Source organism: Gorilla gorilla, chromosome 7 (genome assembly GCF_029281585.2).
Source record: "Gorilla gorilla gorilla isolate KB3781 chromosome 7, NHGRI_mGorGor1-v2.1_pri, whole genome shotgun sequence".
NCBI lineage: Eukaryota > Metazoa > Chordata > Mammalia > Primates > Hominidae > Gorilla > Gorilla gorilla.
In genome coordinates, this window is record NC_073231.2 from 129,730,743 (window position 1) to 129,753,215 (window position 22,473).

Here is a 22,473-nt window from a genome sequence, read left to right on the forward strand (position 1 = left end):
GAATGTCTTTTGTGGGTCCCAGAGAGTGGGATTAGCTCTTCTTAATTTGAGAAATTCTGGAAGAATTTTTGTTTGCAAGCATGTTATAGATGGTCTGTGTAAGTCATATGTATTTTTTCCTGTTTCTCTGTCTTTGTGCAGATCCAGATAAAATAGAAAGTTGAAAAAGTTTAGATAGTAAAATATTCTTTAAAATCAGATAGAAAATTAAAGAAATCTGGCTAATTAACATTGCTCATAAAACTCTTAGTCTTGATGAAACAAGTACCCTGACTGTTTCAAGTTAGACATTCTTGGGGCTTGTTTGTTACTGCAGCAGTTGGATTGTGTTTTGATGATTGTGTGTGTATGTTTGATACAGTCTTGGGAAATTCTAATTCAGTAAACTGATATTCTCTTTTTTTTTTCTTTCTTTTAGACAGAGTCTCACTCTGTCTCCCATGTTGGAGTGCAGTGACACGATCTTGGCTCACTGCAACCTCCACCTCCTGGGTTCAAGCAATTCTCATGCCTTAGCCTCCCGAGTAGCTGGGACTACAGGTGCATACCACCACACCTGGCTGATTTTTGTAGTTTTAGTACAGATGGGGCTTCACTGTGTTGCCCAGGCTGGTCTTGAACTCCTGGCCTGTTGCAATCCACCTGCCTCAGCCTCCCAAAGTGCTGGGATTACAGGTGTGAGCCACCATGCCTGGCCTGATGTTCTTTTGTAATACTCTTTGTCCCCAATATTCTTTAGAATCTGAAGTTTGCTGTTGAGTGGGAAAGTGGGATGGAGTTTCATGTATTCAGGCATTTATGCTGCTATTCTAAGCAGGGTTGGGTCTGGTCAGTAGGTTCCAGGTGATCTTCTTCTCTGGTACTGTTTGGCCCCCAGTATTCTTTGGAGATTGGGGAGGTTTGGCCTTTAAAAATCAAACTGCCTTGGAAACTGCTTCACCCAAAAGTTTGATTCACAGCCTTCCCTGGATTACCTATTTGGGTTAGGAAAGTTCAGCCGTGTGAACATGTTCATAGACTGGTGAGCTTGTACTGCTATTTCATGGCTAAAATTCCAAGGCAAAAGCTATTGGATGTTTGTGAGAGTGTGTGTATATACATGTCTAGATGCATTTATGTGTATGTACATTTACTATGCCCTATGTCTTGTCTACCAAATTGGCTTACAAATAAAAGAGTCTCATAAATTAAATAAGTCCAAGCCATTGCCAAGTTCACATGACTTAAGTAAATCTTTACTAAACAAGCTGGTTTTAAAATTATTGACAACATAAACATAGAAATGTCTTCAGAATTGTCGCATACATTTTTGTATGGGTTTTATGTTTGTCTTTCCTAGAAATTATGAGATATCAGGGTTTGGCACAGAAGGTTATAAAACCATAAACCCAGCCAAAATAAAATGATCTTTGTGCAAATTTTTTGATAAATAAGACTAATTTAATGTTGTTGGTTTAATGAAAACAGCTAAATCTTCTGAATTATTGGTGAGAATCCCCATGTAGTTAACTTTAAGTTTCTTAATTAGATGAATACCTGATATTCACAGGTTATAAAACAGATAACAAGAAAATGATGTGTAAATAATCTAGATAAACTGCTAAAAACAACTAAAATATAAATCAGTAAGTGCTCTAGGTGAACTTTTTGTGTAACTTAAAATTATTGTTGCTGCTCATTAGATGCCTGAGTCATTTCCAATTAAGAAAGGGTTATGATATGGGGAAATATGTTTCTAAAGGTTGTGGAATTATTCTCATCCATAAAATGCTAACATCTGATAGTTCAGGATTTCTTGCTTCCTAGGGTTTCACAACAATTTAAGGTTACTGGGAATAAGAATTATAGTTAACACAAAAAAGAAAAAGAATAGAAATAAGTATTAGATACATACACCAAAAAATTATAGTTAATACATAATTCTGTATATAAAAAAGGAGATGTGTTTGTAGTAAGAAAAATAATTGTGTCTAATTCAGAAGTTATCTAAAGGTTAATTTAAATTACAGACTTGAGAAGGTTATTTATGACAGAAGAAAGGAACCAGGAAGCAGAGGAGGGAGAGATGTAATGAAAGTTATAAATATGAAGATATGTTTTTGGAAAGGAAGGTTATAAAGAAAAGAAAATTTAGGACAAGACAGTCCAAGCATGTTACAGATGGTCTGCATAAGTCATATGTAGTTTTTTTCTTGTTTCTCTGTATGTCTATCCTTGTGCACATTCAGAGAAAACAAAGTTACAAAAGTTTAGATAGTAAAATATTCTTTAAAACCAGAAAGAAAATTAGAGAAATTTGGCTAATTAACATTGCTCATAGTTAAAGCTCTTAGTCTTGCTGAAGTTAAATTGAGAAAGATTCTTTTTTAATGTAGTTAAGCATGAGGTCAGATTTAACATGGAGTCAAATTTCATAAATGTTTGCATTGCTTTGTTCCATACTCCATTTACTCTTCTGCATAGGTAATACTAGCACTAAAGTACTTACTGGTCATGTGCCTACAGCAAATTTCTTAATGCACAAAATGTATAGTGGTATTGGTGGACTTACAGACATTAATTTGTATACTGGGAGCAAAATATCTATCGTGTTTTCTTTAGGCTCTGGGTAACACTTTAGCCTCAAAAGTTGACTGAGTAGGAGAAAAATTGGGGGTTGGTTTCCTCTTTGTTTTTGATTTTAATTTTCATTCATTTGCTGTTCTTTGGGATTAACTTATATATATATATAAATAATTGATGTTTTAAAGTTTTTATTGGAAGGCTTTTATTTGGCTCTATGAATAATCATTTTGTTTCCTATGCATTTCCAACAAGTTATCGTTTATTCTGTTTATTTAGAATTCCTAAGCTACCTTTGTCAAGCCTGCAAAAATTGATAGAGCACACTAGCCATTAAAAATTTGATTTTTTTTTTTTTTTTTTTTTTTTTACCTCTGATGATCTAGAGAGCTACAGGAGCTTTAAGTTTCCTGGTTAAACAACAACAACAACAGAAACCAACAACAAGAAAATCCCCCCAAGCCTCCAAAACCATTTATTAATTGATAACCAATAGTTAAGTATCAATTATTAAGACTTATTTTTACAAGTTTTGAGCAGAAATATTATATTATTAATTTTGTTATTTAAAAAGTAGGTGAGAATAAAAATGTTTAAGTGGTGTTTATTTCTAAGGTAATTCAATGCAATCAATAATTTGAGTTGGTTTCAGATCTTTTCCTTTAGGTAATGAAGAAAAATTGTGATATGGGTACAAAGTTTTAATGTTCAGGAAAGATTCACCTTGCTCTTAAGGAAATTATATTGATTAGAATTTCTCTCAAACTAATTTAGTTGTGTTCATCATTATTTAAGTGATATTCACTTGGATTAAGTAACAATAAAAAAAGTGAGACTTTCTAGCGAACTTTGATCCCAAACCATTTATCACTGATGGGCTTTCATGTGTGTATCTGAAAACAAAATAGGTACAAGCGTGACACTGGTTTGAAGATTTTAGTGACGAAAGTTACTTAATCAATTGTCAGTACTGTATCTAGAAACCAATCTTGGAAATGTGCGATGATATTCTTTTAAAATAGCTGAAAAGAAATTACTGTGTGCTTGTTCTTACTTTGTCCTGTTTTGTTGTATAATATTTAAACAAAAGGAGATTTATTCTCATATTGAAGTTCCAAAACTGAGATTTGCATTTACCTTCTTTTTTTTAATGATGGAGAGAAAAGTTGTCTTACTTTGATAAGTTTGGCATAGGACCTACTACATTTTTGATGCTGTTGGTCACAGTTCTGTCATTAGAATGTTAGCAATTAGATACATGCAATGAGTAACCTAACTACTTTAATACAGTGTTTTGAAGTGCTGCAGGCAGTAACTCCCAAACAGGAAATCACAGTGTTTTAGTTGGTGACATGTTAGAATAATAGGACTTTTTGTAGTATCAATATTCCATTAACAAATCCTTGTGCTGTTAAATTACAGGGCTTTGACTCCCAGGTATGAAAAAGGCACTCACTTCTAGATCTTGAGCATTGACACCACTCAAAGCCTTGTCCTCAGACCCAGAGAAGGTGACAATCAAAATGAACTGCTTTTGTGAGACACAGGGCCAGAAATTACAACCATTCAGTTCCTCTGAGCCCAGAGACTATAGCAGAAGAGGTGGACTCATGAGATGGTAAGGGTCAATTTTGAGGGATAAGATTAGTTCAGAGTTTTTCTATAAATTAATTATAATTAATTAAAACATTAATATCAAAAGCACACTGATAGAAGGGCAGTATCTGGGCCCATGTGACGAAATAACAGGGTTTCCTTGGAGCTTAGATCGCTGTTTAGTAGAAAGTTGTAAAAGGTTATAAAAGGTTTATAGAAATCTTACCTTATGGTCAAACTGATTAAAATCAGATAGATTCGTTTATAAGGCTTTATTAAAATTAGCTTTAACATTAATAATACACCATACAAAGGTAAAATTTGGTTTTCTCTTTTGAAAAACATTTTCATGTAAGAGATAATAATAGATTTTTGTTTATCTTTTGGGTAAATGGGAAAAAAGAGGATGGAGGAGAGACAGATTTTTTTTTTTCTTTTTGAGATGGAGTCTTGCACTGTTGCCCTGGCTGGAGTGCAATGGCATGATCTTGGCTCACTGCAACCCCTGCCTCCTGGGTTCAAGTGATTCTTGTGTCTCAGCCCCCCAAGTATCTGGGATTACAGGTGCCCGCCACCATGCCCAGCTAATTTTTTGTATTTTTAGTAGACATGGGGTTTCACTACGTTGGCCAGGCTGGTTGCGAACTCCTGACCTTGTGATCCACCCGCCTCAGGCTCCCAAAGTGCTGGGATTAGAGGTGTGAGCCACCATGCCTGGCCAGAGAGACAGATTTAGTTGGCCTCATGCTATCTCTATTCATTGTTTGGGAAACCGAGTCTCCTTCCTATCAAATGGTAAATGTTTTTGTATTGTGATTTTGGCTAAACAAATGACTATTTTATAATAACCTGTGATTCTATTTTGTTGTATCAACTGTCTTAAACCTTTGATATTTGTCAGACTTTCCAACAGCAAAATTTCAAGTTCTAAATTTAGTCTTTTTAACCTTAAACTAACTTTTGTTTGCATATTAGTTTTTCTGAAGTACAAGAGAGACATATTAAGCTTATTGTTATGGTTAGAATTATGCAGGAAGCACTGTCAGTTCTGAGGTAGTGTTTAACTTACTTTGGGTTATATTTATATAGATGTGTTAATATGCATTCCAGGATTGTGTGAGAGTCCTAAAATTCTGATATGTTTTAATACATGTTGTCAGTAATAATTATGATTATTATGTTAAATTGTTGTATGCGACAGAAACAACCAAATTTCCTTGTCAACTGGGTCATTGGTTATGGCTGTCCTAAGGCTTTTGTTATCCAAAATTGTAGTTTTGCTTTGATTCTTCTCAAAAAGTAACTTATAATCAGCTACAGTCCAGAGCTTGCTTCTTTGGGGGAGTTCACAGAAAGAACTCTTGAATGCAGGTTTCAGACAACTTTGGAGATTATGCTACCAGATTAGAGAGAAAACTTCCAGGACTCTAATTAAAAGACTGATATGTTTATAACGATTGCTAACCCAATATGAAGCAGAACAGGAGTTGATTGCATGGACTGAACTAATGGAGGACAGAAATAATTTTTGTGACTTTTTTCTGTTTGAAATATTGCTGATTCTTTTTCAGAGATTAGAGAACTTTTTGAACTATTTATAGTTTTGAAATACGTTTTAAATATATTGAGTAGACAGTATACATATGTAAACAGAATTTGAGTCATATTTCTTTGTCTCTGCTTAATTTCTCCAGAATTTGTAAACTATTTATGAATATTCCTAATTCATGGCAATGTGTTTATTTGCATACATTTAACCAAGAACCTGTTTTCTTTTATAATGGAGTACAGTTAAGGAATTGATTATTTTCCCAGAGCTTTGACTAAAATGGCCTTGTGAGAGGTTCCAGTAAAGCCAATTTAGGAGAACCTACATGGACAATGATTCTTGCTGCATTTAGTGTGGATAATCAAACCAAGTATATGGGACTGAAGCCTGTTTTACAGGTGGGTTCATCTTGCTTTGATTTATCTTTGGTGGAAGCAGGGGACTAGACAGAGAAAGATTGCATTTTAGAAGAAAACTGTAGTATTAGATTAACCTTTGATTCTTAGGTGGCCACATGGTCACCCCTGGTATGGAGCTGCCCACAGCACCTCTCCTCAGCATGAAGCAGCCAGAAAGATCATCAGCCAGATTTCCAATGATTGAAGACTTGATAAATAGAAAAGGGGAATTGAAGCCAATCCAATAGCTCCATGGACAGTTTTTTTCTGATAAACGTAGAAACTGACCCTCTGGTTTTAAAGCTTGAAATGTACCAGATTCAGACAATGAGATACCAGGCCTCTCAAAATGTATCAAAGAACTGAAACTCACCAGATTATCACATCCACAGAATGAAATTCCACGCCCCTCATTCATCATGATTGCTTCCTTACCCTTTCCGAGTTCCTATTTTCCCATCGTAGTTACATTTCTTGCCTACTATATAAACCCTTAATTTTAGTTGGTCAGGAAGATGGATTTGTGACTGATTTCCCATCTTCTTGTCTGCAGCACCTGATTAAAGCCTTCTTCCTTGGCAATAATTGTTGTCTCAGTGATTGGCTTTCTATGCGGTGAGCAGCAGGACCTATACTGAACCCCTGGTGTTTGGTAACAATATGAAACTATAGTGAGATAAATCATGAGAAATTGCTCTGGAAGATGCCATGTACTAAACAATTGTAAAATGCTCATTAAAACGCGGGTACATGTTCTCTAGCATTGTTCACTGAGAGGGCCTAGGAACAGAGACACTCCAATAGCAATAGCACCTAACACCCAGATCTTGGTTTCTAAATGCAAGTTTCCGTTAAATAGAGCCAGGACTTCTTGGAGAAATGGCTAATCCTAGGGCTGAGGTAGGGAAAGTACAAGATGACCCCTAAAAGAAGGAGGTACTCTGGAAGTGATGGGGATATGTTGAAAGGATTCAGAAGCCAGCTGGAAGGGGCTCCCACTGACTAAGGTGGGCACAATTTGGGCATCAAATAGCCATGGTAATGATAGTAATGGAGTATAATCCACTGAATAAAATAGAAAACTGTGAGTCTATATTGATATAAACAAGTGCTAAACTGTGTATTTACACAGCCTAAAAGTAGTTGCCTGTGAAATATTTGTTACAAATGAAAAAAGAGTAACCTTCTACTGCAGGAACCTGGTGGACTCCTTCTTTACCAAAGTAAACATAGTAATAAGGCAAACTGAGATTGTATGCCAACTGATAGGATGAAGTGAGAAGATTGCATAATCACTTCATGATATTTCTGCCAAAGATGCATGACCTGTATCAAGTAATGAAGAAATACCAGACACATAAAAATTGAGATGTTTTACAACATTAGTGACCTGTAATCTTCAAAAAATGTTTTGACAGCATGAAAGTCAAGGACAGGATGAGGAACCATTGCTAACTGAAGGAGACTTGAGAGATGTGACAACAAAATGCAATGTATGATTCTGGACCAGGTCTTTTGGCTGTTAAGGACATCATGGGTACAGTTGGAGAAACTTGAATAGGGTCTAAGCATCAGGTCATTGTAATTCCCTTTCTATCTCTATTCCATATGGCTTACACATATTAATTCATTTAATCTTCATAACAACCCCATGAGGAAGGAACTGTTGGTTTACAAATGAGAAAGGTGACACACAGAGAAATGTAGTAACTTGCCCACAGCTCGTAGGTAGCGGAGCTGGGTTGTCTGAGTTCTGGAGTCTGGTATCTTACCACGGCATTATACTGCCTCTCAACAAAAAAACAAAGCTGAATATATTGTGAGTCAGCGAGTAACTTGTGCTAATGGAGAAAACTAAAGTAGGGAGTCCAGTGGGTTGGGTTTGATTTAAATGAGTGCTGAAAGTGGCTGAAGACAGAGCCCCGAGAAATTGTTCATCTCACCAGTGAAATCAACCTTAAGAAAATCACAGGCAGCATTAACTATTGTCTCGCCCATTGCTCAGCTCAGTGTAACAAGATACGCAGAGTCAAATTTACAAAGAGTGTTATTGATGTTCTGTGCTGAGAAAATAGAGATGAAGAGATCAGTATCAACAGGAGGGACAATAGGGATGGATTCTTGGCCTTATTGATACCGGGTTCAAAGGGAGGATAGGATGATACCATGCATAGCCCAGGCTGTCTGTGAGTGTGGTTCAGAGTCAGGGTACTTGGGGTCAAATAGAGGGCTTGTTCTGGAGGCAGCCGCTCTAGGAAGAGCAAGTGCTGTCCGGGGAAGGAGAAAACCAGGTAGGGTGCTCATGGCCTTGTCCCAGGAGGTAACAAATAAATGAAGCCAACCCAGGGATAGACAGGAGAGTGGTGAGGGCTGTGGGTTACAGAGGGAAATGCACTCAGCCCCAAAACTTCCAGATTCCAGTTTTAACAACACACTTGGCTTTATGTGTTATTCATTCTAAGTAGAATTTTCAGTTCCTGTTGGAGTTCCTGTTGGAATACAAGTTCTCCTAACTTGTTCATCTGAGAAAGCATGGCTTCTTCCTTGTTTCTGCTCTGCAGCACAGCAAAATAAGGCAGAACACATGGAATTTATTTCCTTATGGTATTTGCATGTGTAACTCACAAGAAATTTGACACTGTTCTCATGGACTCTTGCAAGGAACCAGCCCTTCTGCTTTGATTCTGGAAAGATTTTTGGAAGGATATGTCTTGGTAGTGATTTGCAACTTTTCTTTTTGCCTGAAAGGTCACGAGTCTCTCATTTTAAAGCGTCTATTATTTTTTTCCTTCACCTTGATATCTTTTCTACCCCACTTTGCTTTAGAGTATTGCCCTGATTTGTTCTTCCTTCTTAAAGACACGTAAACCATGTCTGTGGTTGTCACTATGTAAAATAGTATCTGTCTCTAGGTAGAAAATAATGGCTTTAAACACCATCTATATGCTGATAACTCGCAAACTCATGTCTCTAATCTCAGTCTCTTCCTGAACTTCAGGCTCATATATCAATGTGGCTGCCCTGCAGCTATTCTAGGGCAGGGGATAGGCTTCTGAAACTTAACTCGCCCAAGCCCATCTTGGCTCCTCCTCAATCCAGGCCCTGACCCTCATTCTGTCAAGGTGTTCTCCATCTTGGAGGTGGGCATCTCTTTCCAGTCAATTATTCAGGCTGAAATTCTTTATTTGGTCACCTTTGATTCTTTTCTTTTTCACACATCTCACATGTGAAAAGAGTAAATTCCAAAGATTCTTTCATCATGATACATCTACAATCATTTTCCACCCCTCCACAACTGCCACTGCAGCACAGGTGTCACTCAATCCTCGCCTGGAATAATGCAGTAAACTCCTACTCAGTCCCTTGTTTTTGCCCTTATCCCCTATGGATACCAACCAGGATATTCTTTGCAAATTATGAGTCAATTATGTCACCCCCTGTTCTACATTCCCCCAACATCTCCTCTCTGTTCTAGACTGAGTTTCCCCAACTGTAAAATGGGGCCAATTTTTCCCCTCACAAGAGTCTGTTTACACAGTGAGACAAGGTAGGGAGAGTGCTAGTCCTGCTAGTAACATATGCAGGTTCTAGAATCTGTTGACAAATGGAGACCTGAATCCCCATGTGTAAAGATTTAAAGTCTCAAGCTACAAAGTGTTGGGTAAAATATATTCTATCTTTATACCTTGACACATAGTTACAACATAATTATGTACAGAAATATATGTAAGACAATTAGTTTTATAGAACTGAAAGATGGCACAACTTCAAGGACAGTTAAGTATAATGATGATTTTGCATGTCCAGGTGTGCTGTTGATAGGCCAGCCATGTTTCAGTGAATAATCAATGTAAGAATATATCATTCATTGCAGGCTATTTACTCAATAATATTGTGTTTTCTTCATTTTAACACTAACTTTACTGATATAATTGGGATTTTCATGTAATTTGTGTTCTATTTACAGTAAAGCAAATGTTGGCAAAGTTTGCCTGTAAAAGCATCAGAAAATCAATATGTTAGGCTTTATGGGACATTTGTCTCTGTCATGACTACTCATCTCAGCTGTTGAGGCACAAAAGCAGCCATAGACAAAACATAAAAGAATGGGCTGATTCTGTTCCAATTTAACTTTAGTTATAGAAGCAAATGGCAGGCTGGATACTTGTGGTGAGGCATATTTTGCGCATCTCTGACTTAAAGGATTAAAAAAAATGTAATTGTATTCAAAATATGCAAATCTGGATGTACTGTAGTTTAATCAAAATGTAATTTAAAATAAGTGTAAAAATAAAAAATCAGTTCTTATATATGTTTTAACAGATTTTTCTTGTAAAATATTCAAAACTATTAAACTTAGAAGAATATAAAACTTAGAAGAATAAGTATAATTAATGACTATCCAATTTTTGAATAAAAATTATTTAAATAAAGTTGAAAATTTTAATGTTTCCCCATAAGTTATTGGGTTACAGGTGGTATTTGGTTACATGAGTAAGTTCTTTAGCGGTGATTTGTGAGATTTTGGTGCATCCGTCACCCAAGTAGTATACACTGCACCATATTTGTAGTCTTTTATCCCTTGCCCCCTCCCACTCTTCCAAGTCCCCAAAGTCCATTGTATCATGATTATGCCTTTGCATCCTCATAGCTTAGCTCCCTCATGTCAGTGAGAACATACAATGCTTGGTTTTCCATTCCTGAGTTACTTCACTTAGTTAATAGTCTCCAATCTCATCCAGGTCACTGCAAATGCTGTTAATTCAGTCCTTTTTATGGCTGAGTAGTATTCCATTATATATATATATATATATATATATATATATATATATATACACACACACACACATATATATTAGATTTTTATCCAGTTGTTGATTGTTGAGCATTTGTGTTGGTTCCACAATTTTGCAATTGTGAATTGTGCTGCTATAAACATGCATGTGCAAGTATCTTTTGCGTATCAAGACTTCTTTTCCTCTGGGTAGATACTTAGTATTGGGATTACTGGATCAAATGGTAGTTCTACTTTTAGATCTTTAAGAAATCTCCACACTGTTTTCCATAGTGGCTGTACTAGTTTACATTCCCACCAGAAGTGTGGAAGTGTTCCCTGATTACCACCACATCCATGCCATCATCCACTGTTTTTTGATTTTTTGATTATGGACATTCTCGTAGGAGTAAGGTGGTAACGCATTGTAATTTTGATTGGCAATTCCCTGATCATTAGTGATTTCAGCATTTTTTCATGTGTTTGTTGGCCATTTGTATATCTTTTTTTGAGAATTGTCTATTCATGCCCTTAGCCCACTTTTTGATGGGATTGTTTGTTTTTTTTCTTACTGATTTGATTGCATTGGTTGTAGATTCTGGATATTAGTCCTTTGTCAGATGTATAGATTGTGAAGATTTTCTCCCACTCTGTGGGTTGTCTGTTTACTCTGCTGACTCTTCCTTTTGCCATGCAAAAGCTCTTTAATTTATTAGGTCTCAGCTATTTGTATTTGTTTTTATTGCGTTTGCTTTTGGGTTCTTGGTCATGAAATCCTTGCCTAAGCCAATGTCCAGAAGAGTTTTTCCAGTGTTATCTGCCAGAATTCTTATGGTTTCAGGTCTTAGGTTTCAGTCCTTCAGTTGACTTTGTATAAGGTGAGAGATGAGGATCCAGTTTTATTTTCCTACATGTGGCTAGCAAATTATCCCGCACCATTTGTTGAAAAAAGTGTCCTTTCTCCACTTTTTGTTTGCTTTATCAAAGATCAGTTGGCTGCAAGTATTTGGGTTTATTTCCGGGTTCTCTATTCTCTTCCATTGGTCTATGTGCCTATTTTTATACCAGTACTATGCTGTTTGGATGACTATGGCCTTATAGTATAGTTTGGAATCAGGTAGTGTGATGCCTCCAGATTTGTTCTTTTTGTTTAGTCTTGCTTTGGCTATGTGGGCTCTTTTTTGGTTCCATATGAATTTTAGAATTGTTTTTCTAATGCTGTGAAGAATGATGGTGGTATTTTGATGGGGATTGCATTGAATTTGTAGATTGCTTTTGGCAGTGTGGTCATTTTCACAATATTGATTCTACCCATCCATGAGCATGAGATGTGTTTCCATTTGTTTGTGTGGTCTATGATTTCTTTCAGCATTGTTTTGTAGTTTTTCTTATAGAGGTCTTTCAACTCCTTTGTTAGGTATTTTCCTAAGTGTGTATATATATATATATATATATATTTGCAGCTATTCTAAAAGGGGTTGAGTTCTTGATTTGATTCTCTGCTTGGTCGCTGTTGGTGTATAGAAGAGCTACTGATTTTGTATATTAATCTTGTATCTGGAAACTTTGCTGAATTCTTTGATCAGTTCTAGGAGGTTTCTGGAGGAGTCTTCAGGGTTTTCAAGGTAAATGATCATATCATCATCAAACAGTGACAGTTTGACTTCCTTTTTACGGGTTTGGATGCCCTTTATTTCTTTCTCTTGTCTGCTCTGGCTAGGACTTCCAAAGAGGACTGGTGAGAGTGGGCATCCTTGTTTTGTCCCAGTTTTCAGAGGGGATGCTTTCAACTTTTCTTCATTCAGTATTGTGTTGGCTTATCAAAAATATGTGTCATAATATGTGGGTTTGTCATAGATGGCTTTAATTACATTAAAGTATGTCCCTTGTATGCCGATTTTGCTGAGAGTTTTAATCATAAAGTGGTACTGGATTTTGTCAAATGCTTTTTCTGCATCTGTTGAGATGATCATGTGATTCTTGTTTTTAATTCTGTTTATGTGGTGTATCACATTTATTGACTTGTGTATGTTAAACCATCCCTGCATCCCTGGTATGAAACAGACTTGATCATGGTGGATTATCTTTTTGATATGTTGTTGGATTCGGTTAGCTAGTATTTTGTTAAGGATTTTAGCATCTATGTTCATCAAGGATATTGATCTGTAGTCTTCTCTTTTGGTTATGTCCTTCCCTGGTTTTGGTATTAGGGTGATGCTGACTTCATAGAATGAATTAGGGAGGGTTACTTCTTTCTCTATCTTGTGGAATAGTGTCAAAAGGGTTAGAACCAATTCTTCTTTGAATATCTGGTATAATTCTGCTGTGAATCCATCTGGTCTGGGACTTTTTCTGTTGTTGGTAATTTGTAAATTACCATTTCAATCTCACTGCTTGTTATTGGTCTGTTCAGGGTATCTAATTCTTCCTGATTTAAGCTAGGAGGGTTGTATTTTTCCAGGAATTTATCCATCTCTTCCAGGCTTTCTAGTTTATGTGTGTAAAGGTGTTCACAGTAGCCTTGAATGATCTTTTGTATTTCAGTGATGTCAATTGTAATATCTTCTGTTTCGTTTCTTAGCGATGTTATTTGGATTTTCTGATTTTCTTGGTTAATCTTGCTAACGGTCTGTCAATTTTATTTGTTTTTCAAAGAACCAGCTTTTTGTTTCATTTATCTTTTTTTGTTTTGTTTCAACTTCATTTAGTTGTGCTCTGATCTTGGTTATTTCCTTTCTTCTGCTGGGTTTGGGTTTGGTTTGGTTCTTGTTTCTCTAGTTCCTTGAGGTGTGACCTTAGAATGTCAGTTAGTGCACTTTCAGTCTTTTTGATGTAGGTGTGTAGGGCTATGAACTTTCCTCTTAGCATCACCTTTTCCGTATCCCAGAGGTTTTGGTAGGTTGTGTTATTGTCATTCAGTTTGAAGAATTTTTTTTTTTTTGAGATGGAGTCTCACTCTGTTGCCCAGTCTGGAGTGCAGTGGTGTGATCTCAGCTCACTGCAAGCTCCACCTCCCGGTTTCACACCATTCTCCTGCCTCAGCCTCCCAAGTAGCTGGGACTATAGGTGCCCGCCACCAGGCCTGGCCAATTTTTTTGCATTTTTTAGTAGAGATGGGGTTTCACCGTGTTAGCCAGGAGGGTCTCAATCTCCAGACTTCGTTATCCTCCCACCTCAGCCTCCCAAACTACTGGGATTACAGGTGTGAGCCACCATGCCCAGCCCAATTCAAAGAATTTTTAAATTTCCATCTTGATTTCGTTTTTGACCCAGTGCTCATTTGGGGGCAGGTTATTTAATTTCCATATATTTGGATGATTTTGAAGGTTACTTTTGGAGATGATTTCCAGTTTTATTCCACTGTGGTCTGAGAGAGTGCTTGATATAATTTCAATTTTCTTAAATTTATTGAGGCTCATTTTATGGCCTATCACATGGTCTATCTTGGAGAAAGTTCCATGTGCTTTTGAATAGAATGTGTATTCTGGGGTTGTTAGATGAAATTTTCTGTATATATCTGTTCAGTCCATTTGTTCCAAGATATAGTTAAAATTCATTGTTTCTTTGCTGACTTTTTGTCTTGATGACCTGTCTAGTGCTGTCATTGGAGTATTGAAGTCCCCCACTATTATTGTGTTGCTATCCATCTCATTTCTTAGGTCTATAGTAATTGTTTTATACATTTGGCAGCTCCGGTGTTAGGTGTGTATATGTTTAGGATTGTGATATTTTCCTGTTGCACAAGGCCTTTTACCATCATATACTGTCCCTCTTTGTCTCTTTTAACTGTTGTTGCTTTAAAGTTTGATTTGTCTGATATAAGAATAGCTACCCCTGCTCGCTTTTGGTGTCCATTTTCACCCCTTTAAGTTTATGTGAGTCCTTATGTGTTAGGTGAGCCTCCTGACGGCAGCAAATGGTTGGTGAGTTCTTATCCATTCTGTGGTTCTGTATCTTTTAAGTGGAACATTTAGGCCATTTACATTCAATGTTAGTATTGAAATGTGAGGTACTCTTGCTTTCATCGTGCTCTTTGTTGCCTGTGTATTTTGTTTTTTTTTTGTTTGTTTTTGCTTTTTAACTCCTATTTTTGTTTTATAGGTCCGGTGTGATTTATGCTTTAAAGAGGTTCTGTTTTGTTGTGTTTCCAGAATTTCTTTCAAGATTTAGAGCTCTTTTTAGCAGTTCTTGTGGTGGTTTGCTAACGGCAAATTCTCTCAGAGTTTGTCCGAAAAAGACTATCTTTCCTTCGTATATGATGCTTAGTAATTTGTTTTTTTTTAAATGCAATTATATCTTAGTAAGAGGAAATTGTTGCCAATTTTAATGTTTAACCCATTTCTCATTTGCCCTGAGAATACTTGCAGTTGGTGCTTGCGGCTGCAGCATTTACACTGAGATAACTTTGCTACAAAATATCTTGCTTTTATTATTATGTTTGCATCATTCTAGTATATCGACTTTGGAAACAAAAGACATCATTCTATTTACAACATTCTGTTTTTAGTAGTGGTATTTCCATTTACAAAATATAGTAATTCTCAATCGCTGAAAATGTCAAATCCTAGAAAACATAGCATTCCTACGCATGATCGTAACATCGTTCTCAAACAGTTGTTGGCTGAAGGTTCACTTGATGAATCTGATTTTTCTGAAATAGATGATTCTGATGATTCAGATAATTCTGATGTTAGTTCTGTTTAGAAATAACTCCAAGAACAGTTTTCATATTTTATTTCCACACTGAAAATCAGTCAGATTTTCTTCAGCCTCAAAAAGCATATTTATGTAAAATTAAATGAGTGCTGGCAGAGAGCTGCACTTTTTTTTTCCTAAATGGGAAATGATCATCTAATTGCCAGTGTAAAGAATCAGCACAATGTCAGGCATATGAAGTCTACGCTTATGTATGTTCACATTTAAGGGCAATATGGACCGTTTCATACTGTAGAATGTTCCTCAGGAGCCATGTGCCACTGCTGGGAATACCGCCCTAACCCGAGTACCCTGGGGAAGGCAAATTATAGCACAAAAGGAAGCAAGACAAGGGATGCTGGGCACTGTTGGGAAATGATAGTTATGCAAGAATCTCATGTTCTCTGAGAAGAGGGATTTGACAATTTAATTAACTTATCTTTTCTCCTACCTAAGCACTTCTGCCAATCAAATCCTCCCCACACTTCAAAGCAGAGGCCTCCTCCGAAGCTGGCAGTGATAACACAGAAGACTTTAAGGCATGGCACATGCATGTCTTTGACTTCAAGAACGCAGGGCAGTAGATGTGTAGAATTGTTGCCCTGAGGCCTGAAAGGGTGTGATTGGCTTTAGGGGGCATATGTAGGTGTATAAGTCTTGTTTTGACAGCACTGGATGCTGAATCCTGAGTGACAGAAGCATTTGCATATTTTAGAATAAACTCTGTATATTTGTGTGTGTGTGTGTGTGTGTGTGTGTGTGTGTGATGTGTGGGGCTAAGCACCGCTCCCAGGCAGGTCTCTTCTTGCTTGAGGCTATAGGGAAGGTTGGAAAGCATCTAGCACTAGCTCTGTATATAATAATCTCAAAGCAAATAATCACACTGCACACTCGCCAGCCCCCACTCCTAAATTCCCTTCTGATGTGAGGGGAAAAAGTGGAGCCCTGGCCAAGCAACTACTTATGAGAGCCATATTCAGCAGAGATATGTGGACAGAGAATTTCTAGGACAGGAGGGAACTCAAAGTCTACCTCTAAAACATAGAGTAAAAGCAACTACTTCCTAAAACTAGCTTAGTTATTTGGGACAGTAATGACTATTTCAACCTATACAAGATACTTAGAAGGTGGTGAGCTCCAGCCACTGGAAGTGTTGAGCAGAGGGGAGATGCCAAGTTAGGGCTGACTTGAAGGGGTGTCTTCCACTGTTACACAGTGAGTCTAAATGGCCTCTGAGATCTCTCCCCACTCTGAGATTCCAAGAGCATAAGATAAAGTGTTTGAAGTGGCAAACAACAAACAGAGAAACAAGAAAGAAATGGCATAGGTACAGTAGTATGTTGGTGCCAGTTCACACTAGCTTTCAAGAGTCAGTTGTTAAACATTCAGGATATTTATGAACAAGTGGTTAAACGTTTGGTAGTTTGAAATCAGCCATGGTGGGAATATTTACACCATGGAAATTGGCAAATGCTACAACTCAGGACTTTTTTTCTAGAGAGCTGGTTTACCAGCACACCCCTGAAGATATAGTTGGTCCAGCCATTGAGTTTCATTTTAGCTGGGATCTAGGAAACTAATTCAATCCCTCTTAAAATTTTTTTTTTATTTTAAGTTCCAGGAAACATGTGCAAGACGTGCAGGTTTGTTACACAGGTAAACGTGTACCATGTTGGTTTGCATCCATCAACCCATCAGCTAGATATTAAGTCCCACATGCATTATCTATTTATCCTGATACTCTCCCTCCCCCCAACACCCCTGGCAGGCCACAGTGTGTGTTGTTCTCTGTGTAAATGTGTTCTCATTGTTCAGCTCCCAGTTTTAAGTGAGAACGTGCGGTGTTGGTTTTCTGTTCCTGTGTTAGTTTGCTAAGGATAATGGCTTCCAGCTTCATCCATGTCCCTGCAAAGGACATGATCTCATTCCTTTTTATGGCTGCATAGTATCCCATGGTGTATATGTACCACATTTTCTTGATGCAGACTATCATTGATGGGAATTTGGGTTGATTCCATGTTTTTGCTATTGTGAATAGTCTCAGCCCCACTTTTTGTAGCAGAAGAATACAGGACCTAAAGGAATGCTGCTAGTGTGGTTAAATTCCTTGGTTTTGTGCACAGACAAACCTGGTGCTACCAAGTGTGTAGTCTTGAACAAAGTACTTCATCTCTCTAAGCCAACCTTAGTTTCCTTATCTATAACTATTACATGTGATAATATGTATACAAAGATTATTATGGTTCCTGGCACATGATAATCTCTTAACAAATGTAGCTATTATTATTTTTTTCTGAGTTGTACATTGCTGTATAATTTTAAATTATTGCTGTACAACTTAAAATTATTTTTTCTAAGTTGTACATTGGTTATCTGCTGTAAAAGCAGCAGTCTTAGGTTTAAACAACAAAAAATTCCTACTTATGTAAAGCAATACGGGGTTTTTTGAAGGGATATTGCGTTGAAGAACAAGATCAGAAATCAGACAGGAACCAAGAGAAGCCAAGGGGCCAGAATTCAGGCAGAGTCATGAAGACAGGCAGGTAAGGTTATCCATTGCTGTCATCAGTGATACCACCTCTCCCATCAGTCCTGGGTAAATGGCTTTGCCACTAGCCCTGTGGCTCCCAATACTGGGTATTTCCGCTGACCCTTGGCCCAACCGTAGGAATGAATTCTCTGCTCGTTCTTTGCATAACAAACTTCAGATTCAAAGCCTTGGGCAGATACCTTCAGTTGGCCAATTCTCAGTTAGATGCCAGCACCATAACCTCTAGGGTATGGTGTAGTAAGAAGTATCTAGTGTTTTCAGGCTCTGTTCTAGAATGTGGGCTCTGCCTCCCACCCAACCCACGCTGTGGATAATTTCCAGACATAGGAAAAATCTTGGTGAGTGACACATATCCAATATGGCTTATTCCTTTAGATACCCTACATCTTTTCTCCCATGTTTAGTGTTTGACAACAACAACACAGATATAAAAAGATGCTCCCATTTAGTATAATAAAATGATTGTGGCTGGGTGCGGTGGCTCACACCTGTAATCCCAGCACTTTGGGAGGCTGAGGCAGGCAGATTACTTGTGGTCAGGAGTTCAAGACCAGCCTGGCCAACACGGAGAAACCCCATCTCTACTAAAAATACAAAAATTAGTTTGGCGTGGTGGTGTGTGCCTGTAGCCTGAGCTACTCAGGAGGCTGAGGCAGGAGAATTGCTTGAACCTGGGAGGTGGAAGTTGCAGTGAACCGAGATCACGCCACTGCACTCCAGCCTGCTGGGTAATAGAGCAAGACTTCATCTCTGGAAGAAAAAAAAAAAAAAGATTGCTCACACATCTGAAGACCTTTTAACCCCCCCTTTAAAGAAAGACCAACTGAGATGATGTCTAATTTCACGTCTTGGATACTCGTTCTTCCCTTAGCATTGATATTCTGTAACCTGTGGACAAGGTCAGGGCCTGGCAAACTTTTCTGTAAGGGACCGTGTGATTATTTTAAGCTTTGTGGTCCACACAGTGGTTGTCTAGACTACTCATGTCTGTCACTGTTGCATGACAGCAGCCATACAAAATATGTAAATGAATGGTTGTGGCTGTGTTCCAATAAAACTTTATTTACAAAAGTCCCTAGATGACTGTACTAGGACTGCAGTCTGTAGTTTGCCAAATTCTTGACAAGATTATACACTTTGCTACCACCAGCACACCCTATCATAATAATCAGGCACCGTAAAGAGGAAGGAGGAATGTTATTGTGTACGCATACTCACACACAAATCATCCAGAATACAGAAAGGAAGCAGACATAGGTACAGGGAGGGGCTATGACTTCATTCCATCAACAGATCACACGGTCATAGCTGCTGCTATCACCACCCTCCATTATGGCCCATGCCATGCTTCCTTATTGATAGACAGTAACTCACCTAGTTGTGGTCCAGTATCTGATGGGGCAACCCCGACTTTCACTGTGTCTAAGCTTTTGGTGATTTTGCCTGCATAGGGCTGGAAATGTTGTCCAATAACCTTTGTTGGACAACCTTTAGTTGGCATTGGTGACATGTTTCTCTGGCCATTATCTAAACCTCCTTCCTATGCTCAGTATTGAGGAGAAATTGGGATTACTACTCCCCAGTATGAGAAGAATATGGTTAAAACCCAGGAGGCTTCCCTGAGGGCCTCTCACTGGACATGATTGTATGAGAGGCCTTCAGGGAAGCTCTCTGGGTTTTAACCATATTCTTCTCATTCTGGGGAGTAGCAATCCAAATTTCTCCTCAACACTGAGCATAGGAAGGAGGTTCAAACAATGGGCAGAGAAATAAGTCACCAGTGTCTACTACCTAACCTGGATGTCAGAGGGGCAGTAAACTTACAAATACTGCACCACACAGCACACATGGGACATTCACAACAAATATGGTAGCGAAAATTTGGTCTGTTTATGTACAGCATTTGATAAACAGTATCTAAGTGATGTATTTGTTTCTACTTTAGTCTGTGAACCTCCCAGAGTTGAGAACAAATGTATTTCTTTTTGCCGTCCCAGAACCAAACACCATGCCCGATAAACTGTTAGATGCTTGAAAAATGGATGTTAAAAAACATTGAAAGGTTATAAGAGATGTCAAAACCCAAAAATATGGGGAAGTAACTCATAAAAAATGTAACTTGCATGAAAGAACAATAGGTTCTCTTGGGCAAATAATGTGTGTAAGAAACACGTATTAGTTGAGGAAATGGAAGTTTGTGGATAAACATGATGTAGTGATTTAATCCTTACCTGGGGGTGAAGACTGGGTATTTCTCTCTCTCCTCTTGTGAGGCTCTTACAAGATACTCTGCAATTGGGAGTGGTATTGATTCAGGGCCAAAGCAAACTTATTGCTCTGGCTACTCTTTGGAAAATAATTTATTTAAGAGCTTGCATTTTTAAGTCAATAGAACTTTAGAAAACAGTTTGTTTCCTCAGTAGATAAGACTTTTAGTAAGAAGTAGACAGAAGCTCAAGTCTAGATGTGAAATGGGAAAATATTATCACAGACGAGTTGGCTTCTACTGGAAAGTTTAACTGTTGATTGAATTAAATAAGTTTAATTCAACAGGTTTTTTTGGGGATATTTACTAAGTGTAAGGATAACCATATCTTAGGCAGTGTGGGAACACACAGATGAATAAGATTGCTCATAACCTAGTGGAGGAGATAGACTTGAAGTCTTTTAGATGCTATAGGTAGAGGCAACAATGAACAAGTTTAGGAGGACAGAGAGGGAAGAGATTAATTTCAGCTCAGGGAATCAATATAGACTCTATGGAGGAGTGATTGTTGGAGAGGTGACTATGATTTCAATAGAAATATATGACGAAACACATTTTGGATGGTAAGAACATAAGGCAAAGATTGCAAATTCAAATGTCTAAGGGGTCAAGCATATCACTATTATGAGTGAAGCTAGCTGAATGTAAGACAATAGGGAATAGTGAGGATTATAGTCAACTGGAGGGGCATGGCCCATGTAAAGGGATTAACCACTCCTCAGGCTCAGTTTGACTGTTAACATGATCCACTAATTTTTCAAGAGAAGCTGGAGATCTTCATAAACATTGTCAATGGATTTGATAAAGCAACCACCCTATAACAGTGGGATCCAAACTGCAAGCCAAGCTTGGGAGCCAGCATTGCATGGGGACATGAGTGTGTGGGGTGGGGGGTTTGTGTGATAAGACAAAAAAAAAGTGGGTAGAGTGAAATCTTCCAAGACATTGAATACACTCCCAAGGAGTTTGGACCTTATTCTGTGGGCAGTGAGGGCCTGGGATCATGGAGATGACTTGTTGAAAACAGTTTCTAAAAGACCTCTCTGGTTGCCTATGGAGGAAGGGATGAAAAAGGTTGTTGAGTGGGGGCAGAGGTGAGTTAGGAGGATGCCGCACAATCCAGGATGAGAACTAATGAGGATCTGAGCATAGACTGAAGGAGACTGGTGAGGTATATTAAGACTCAAAACATATTCATGATTGGCTACACATAAAGGTTGAGGGGAAAAAGGTTGCTTTCTATGACTTCAGAAATTAACTTAGGAAACCAGGTCTAAAACCCAAATGGATCACTAACCAGTTTTATAGCCTAGGGCCAATTATTTCTCTTAAGTGTTAGCTTTTTCTTCTGTCAAATGGTGACAATGATAGCTGTCCTTGTCAACTAGGGGATGATGTAGCAATCAAACGAAACAGAGGACATGAAAGGGAGGTCATCACCATAAAGGACTGTGTCTATGGAAGTTATTTTGATTGTTGTTATCACAGTTAACTCTGAAATTCCTCATCAATCAGGACTTTGCAAACATATGTAGTCATAAAAAAATTATAAAAATGACAAACCATTTTTAGCTTGGTGTGAAATAAGTAGCAGCATCTGGAGAGAAAAAATTTACTCTGTTGTTGTTAGCAGTGATAATCATGGCACCTGCTGTGGCTTACAGCCCTTTCCAAGTAAAGTGGGCCCATCCACTGTCCTAGCTGAGATTTCCATCCTAGGCAGCCACGTTTGAGGCCTCAAGCCATGTCTGACCCGGCAGCAGCAGATTCATCTGCTGATCAGTGGTCTAGGGTATGCCATCATGTGAAAAGACTATTCAAACAGTAATGATGATAATCAGCTGAGCTGGAGATATTCTCCTGTAGAGAATTTGAGTGGGGAAAGAGTAAGACATCCAATCAATGGCATGAAGACAATGGGGTAGAGGAACAACATGGTAGACCCCTAGAGAAGGTGGCAGATGGTGAGTTGGTAAGTTGGTAGAACACGAGGGAGAGGACCTAGGACCTTTTGCGTTCAGCATTGCCGGAGTTGCTTTAGGTCAAGAACCATCTTTCAGTCCCATCCTCTGTGTGGCCACA

At 38.0% G+C, this 22,473-nt stretch overlaps 1 protein-coding gene across 1 annotated transcript in view; it reads left to right on the plus strand.

Moving 5' to 3' along the window:
* Positions 1-22,473, plus strand: part of FER1L6 (fer-1 like family member 6) — a 272,635-nt gene that overhangs the window by 40,226 nt on the left and 209,936 nt on the right. The gene's annotated exons all lie outside the window — the stretch shown is intronic.